The sequence below is a fragment of the Benincasa hispida genome, chromosome 12, assembly GCF_027475165.1.
Source record: "Benincasa hispida cultivar pf3 chromosome 12, pf3_genome.v1.1, whole genome shotgun sequence".
Lineage (NCBI taxonomy): Eukaryota > Viridiplantae > Streptophyta > Magnoliopsida > Cucurbitales > Cucurbitaceae > Benincasa > Benincasa hispida.
Window position 1 is genome coordinate 56,174,589 of NC_143489.1, and position 5,983 is coordinate 56,180,571.

Consider the following 5,983-nt stretch of genomic DNA (forward strand, 5'->3'; position numbering starts at 1 on the left):
TTCTTCTAAACTCAACCATTTACCTTCACATATTTAAATACCACGACTATGTTAGCTGACCATTTTTATGTTTGGACTGCATTTTCGAATATTTAATTTAAAAAACAAGTCATTTAAAAAAAATTAAATTTTTGTCAACATTCAAAATAGCTTTTGAAATATATTTTAAATAATTTTGATCAAAAGTATTTAAATAAAAATGAGCTTTTTGAAAACACATTTTGTCTTTAAGTCAATTCAAACGACTCTTAAGAGACATGCAAATTCTTGAGTTTACATTTAATCGTATTGGGAGGTATTCAAAATCAGAATATCAAAATAGAAGTTGAAATGTCTAAAGAGGATAAATTATTTAGAGAACCATAACATATCTTATAGTTTCGCATGGTAGATATATGAAACAGAGGTGCTCAAAATATGAATATCCAATCAACCCAATCCAACGCATACAATTTGAGTTGGGTTCAAATCAATAAAAATTTTATGAGTCAGATTGGTCTATGAGCCCACTTAAAATAATTCGAACCAACTCAAATTTATTGTTAATTATGAAATGTATATTTTTTTACTTGATGATTTATTCTCTATCAACTTCAAGTAATAATTTTCTTAGCCGTTTAAAAGAAAATTTCCATAATACAAATTTTAAAATTGAGTTGCTAATTTTAATTCAATATATGAACATAATTAAAAAATATTTTTATATATAATATTTTACTTCTTTTTTAAAAAAAAATTAAAAAAAATAAATCGAATAACTCGAACCAACCTAATCTAACCCAAATGTTTCATAGTTGGATTCGATTGAGTTCATTATTTAATGAAGATTATTTGGATTGAAAATACTCACAATCCGATTAATTGAATTGAGTCTGGAAAGTGTTTAAGTCTAACCAAACTCACGAACATCCCTAATAAAAAAGAAACTACAAAAGTATTTTGAATTTCATTTTATGGGCAATTGTAAATATAGACATTATACCGTATTAGTAGATATAACATAATGTAAAAAAATTACAAATATGACCAAATTTAAATAGTCTATCAGTGATATACTATATTATTGCTAGGAGTCTATCATAGATAGTATGACCACATCACTAATAAGAGTTTATCAACGATAGAAGTCTAATGCTGATAGATTTGAGAATCTATCAACGATAGAAATCTATCGACTATATTTACAATTTTTTAAAAATAATGTTATACATTTTTATTATTCTTCGAAATACTATCCATTCCAATTACTAAGTAGTAAAAATCTGTTGAGCCACTGCTTCAATATTGAATAAGTTTTACTCACAAAAGCATTGATATGGAACAGAATATGGCAGTCACCAACAAAACAAACAACCCCACTGGTCCTTTTACAAAAAAAAATTGGAAATATCTCTCACAAACATTACATCAAACAGGTTTGGAACGTCAGCAACACCTACCCCAGTACCCACTGGAATTAACCTAACAAAAAATTGGATTTTTCTTCTTTCAGAGGCATCATATCAAACAGGTTACGGACGTTGAGCAGCCCCACTGGTTTCACAGCAAAATGGAATAATTATCTCTCAGAGGCATTACGTCGAACAGGTTACGGATGTGAAAATTAGAACATTCAAATGTGTGAGAGAGAGACCCACTTACAATAAATGAGATTTTTGGGTGGCAGTTCTTAAAGTACGTTGTCACTCCAGAGGGAGAAATGGTTTAATCTTCTTTGATTCTTGCAATTTTTGGGGGTTCGAAGTTCAAAAGGAGACGAGGCTTTTTGTGAGAGACACGATGGGGTTTTGTGCTGCTGAGTAAACAGCCGCTAGGGCCCATGAATCAGAGGGTGGTACTTTCACTTTTGAAGGACCAAAAGGCTTTTTGAAGGATTGTTTGATCCAACAAATTCATAAACTACGGTAAATAGCTCAATTTCAATCGTATTTATTATTGAAATTTGTAAATGTATTGAATCTCTCCCTTTCTCAAATGTTTTCTAACTCTAGACTAAACAATCATGTACCTCAATCATTGATTTTCTAGTTCCAACTTTGAACTCAACCTCAAACCATCCATAATATTGACAAATCTAAAAAGAATTGGACTAAAATAAATCAAAATTAAAATATTAGGAATTAAAATAAACATTTTTAAAATATAGAACATATAGAATGAAAGAAAATGAAAAACATAGGGACAAAAATAGTATTCGAATAAACATACTCATTAAGATCACTATAATAAAACCATCTTTTATTACTTTTGTTGGATGAAATATATAAATATACATTTTAAAACCACCAAATATAAATTTGAATTATTTTTGCAATTTCTATCCTATATAAATTTGAATTATTTTTGCAATTTCTTTCATATATTGTGCCAGTTTCTTTAATAACTTTTGTGGAAATGTTATTTGTCAACAACTTTGCTAAAAAAAAATTCTTGGCAAAGAAATTATTTAAAATATAGACGATGTAGCATCACAAATGTTGAAAGGGAAATTCAAATATACAATCTACAATAATAATTGCAAAACTTATAAGAAATAGCCAATACCTATGCTTATGTCGTCATAAAATAATCTTACCGAGACAAAATTTAAAATTTAGAAGGAAAATCAAAATCCCTTTTTCAATTATGCTTTTAGATTTTATTTTTTTTTTACTTTTTAAATGTAGTTTTTAAAAATATCTTTGTTGTTAATAACAATATTCTTTAGATATCAATTTTTTTTTTTTAAAAATAAGCATATAAATATCACTTCTTTCTATAGATTATGTATGATTTCAAAGTTCATGCTATATATAATATAAAAGTTGAAAATCTAAACAAAAAGTTTTTAAAAGTTTTTTTTTAATTGCTATAAATTCAAATGATTCGATGAAAAATATGAAAAATTACGGAAAATAAATTTTATAGAAAAAAAGCATAATTATTTTGTCTTTTTTTTTTTTTTTTAAAAAAACGAGAATCACATATTTTAAGTTTATTTTTAATAAAATAAAATATGGAGAATAATGTGATAAAAAGTTTATGACTTGATCTAGATTGAAAACAGCCAAATGTAAAAGTATCCACATCAATATAAAATAAAAATCGCCAAAACGATTTAAATTAAATCAAATAATTAACTAAAAAAAAGGTAATTATAAATAAAATATTATCCGAGAAGAAAAAGTAAAATAATATATAAATAATGTATATTATATATATATATGGCCTACATTTTGATTCAATTCCATTTCACAGCTTCAATGTCAGGTCAAGTTTGCTGAAATACAGTCGACGGCCGTCGTCTTCTTCACCTCCATCGCTCATTTTCGGTAAACATTTCTCCAATTGATTTATATAAGGCTTCGTACAATCGCCGGCTGCTTCCTCCATCGCAATCAAATTCCTAAAGTACTGACCGCCGGGCGGCGGATACGGCGGCGGCCCCTCTCTAAACAGGCCTCTTGAGAATGGAGAGAGTTGATTTGGCCAAACCGATTCCGTCGCGTCAAAACCTAGCGAATTAGGCGCTGAAAATCGGTTTGGCAGAAACACCGCCGTCGCTCGTGGCGGCGTTAAGAACGGCGGACCAGGCGGAAACCGATGCATTTGGGTTCGTTGTTGATTCTGTCTTCTGGAAGCTGCGGCGGAGGTGGTGCCTTCGTCGGAGACGTGAGCTCCGATGTGGTTAATTAGGGCTTGGCTACTGGAGAACACAGCGTCGCAGATTCGGCAAGCGACGAGTGGACTGCCGGGAATTGGAAGTGGGCGGAGATGGTGGAGGTCGGCCATGGCAGCGTCGGAGAGAGGTTTGGCCGGAGAAAATGGCGGAGGTTGAGGGAGTGAAGAAAACAGAGGATGATTGAATTTTGCATTGAAGGGTTTCAGGAATTGGAAGGCAATTTATAGGTAAAAGGAAAATTTTTCCCATTTGTGGGGTTTTTAAAGGATTGCAAAATTAATTATCTCAAGTGTCAATTAACTAAGTTTTTGACCAATGAATGCTAGTTAAGTTCTTGTCATAATTAGTTATGAATTTGGGAGTGACACCATTATGAAAAAAAAAAAAAATTGAAAAGGGAAAACAACTTTGGTCCTTTATCAAAATTATCTCGAACAATAAATCATAATAACTCCTTTTTTTTTTTTCTCTCTTTTTTTTTTTTTTTTTTTTTTTTTTTTTTTTTAAAATAGAAAATTAGTATAACAAGTCACATATGAGAATTACTGAACTTAACCTTCAAAGCTTGAAAAAAAATTAGATGTCAACTACCATCAACTCATTTAAGTTCATTTTGATAATTTTAGGTCTCGTTTATTAACCATTTGGATTTGGATTTTTGTTTTTGAAAATTAAACCTACATTATCCACATTTTTTGTAATGATTTTGTATTTTTTTTTTTAAATACAATGATTGAATTCTAAAAAAAAACAATTTTTTTACGGTTACTTTTTTTAGTTTTCAAAATTTAACTTGATTTATTAAACCATAGATGAAAAATAGAGGAAGAAATTTGAAGATGAAAATAGTGACACAAACTTAATTTAAAAAAAAAATAAACAAAAAACAAAACAGTTATTAACGATTTAAATTGATATAAAATTTAATAGTCATTGTTCAAAGGTTGAAAATAAGGATTTGAACTTTACTTCCCTTTAGGATAAATTACATGCAAATTGCCACTGAAATACTCGTATTGACAAATTTAAAAAAGGATATAAAGTTTAACTGGTTAAAAAACATTGTAATATATGGCAAAGCTGGTTGTTGGAAAATTATATATACTTAATGTAAAGTTATACTTCATGAGATTAGTTGATTGGGATCTTTAACTAATTGAGTTATACTCGATAATATATTAGTTAATATATATATATATATATATATATAATCTCCTATTTATTAAAACCTTTTCTATGTATTAAACATTTAATGTTATTGTAGCAACAAATACAAGATTTGATATGCAAACTAATGAAAATGAGTCAAATATATCACAAATACATTTTTTTTTCTTTTGCAAATTATTAATTATGAATAATACACCTAATTATCCATTTTCAATTAGATTGATATAAATTTATTGTATGTCCAAACGTAATTAAGTAGACAAGACATCAATTACTTAATTACATGTCCAGTCTCCCACTCTCACACATATAATTGGAAACAAAAATTAAGAACTTATTTGGATTTACTAGAGAAAAATATTTTTTTAGAAAAGTCATTTTTATTTAAACTCTTTTGATAATAACTTTTTACAATGTAACTCAAAAGTTTTTTTAAAGTTATTTTGGATGGTTAATTTTTTTTTAAAAAATAATTTTTTAAAAAAATTAAATAACTTGAAAAATTAAACAAAGCACCCCCTATCTTTACTATCTACTCATTTGAAAATTTTGTTAAAGATTATAAAAATACTGCTAATGTTTAAAACAATTCTACATAATCTAAAAGGTTTAGTTTGCTTAAAATAAAAGTAACTATGTTTAGTATGTGAAATTTATCATTTTAAGTTAAGAATTTTCTTTTAAATAAATCTTAAAATTGAATATATATATATATATATACTGAAATACATAACATCTAGATTATAAAACTCACCTTTTATACTGTATATAATAATTTTTACTAGTAAAAAAATATATTTACCAAAAAGTTTGATAACATAATAAAATTGACCAGTACATTAATTAATATTTAAAATGTTAACGGTTTAGTTTAATTCTGTACTCATAATTATTAAACTAAAACAAATAATAGAATCGATCAACCGCGTCTCGTATTTTAGCAATTACATCGAAAATTGGTAGCATTTATTTCCATAATCATTGTTTTATGTTTAGACTTTCTTTGTTTGTAATTAAGATAGTAATATCTTGATTTGAAGGATTAAATGAGAAATTTGGTTTAGTTATTATGTCCACATTTGGAAGGAGACCTGTCTTCTTTAAAAAAAAATCATCACAACAAAGGGGTTATAAATTTTAACAATTTTTCTT

At 27.5% G+C, this 5,983-nt stretch overlaps 1 long non-coding RNA gene across 1 annotated transcript; it reads right to left on the reverse strand.

Moving 5' to 3' along the window:
• Positions 1-1,277: 1,277 nt before the first annotated feature.
• LOC150032081 (uncharacterized) lies at positions 1,278-1,898 on the reverse strand. The gene is made up of 2 exons (XR_016525232.1): positions 1,642-1,898; positions 1,278-1,533 (listed from the first exon to the last, which is right to left on the reverse strand). It is a non-coding gene; the product is annotated as an uncharacterized LOC150032081 (long non-coding RNA).
• Between the last annotated feature and the right edge of the window lie 4,085 nt (positions 1,899-5,983).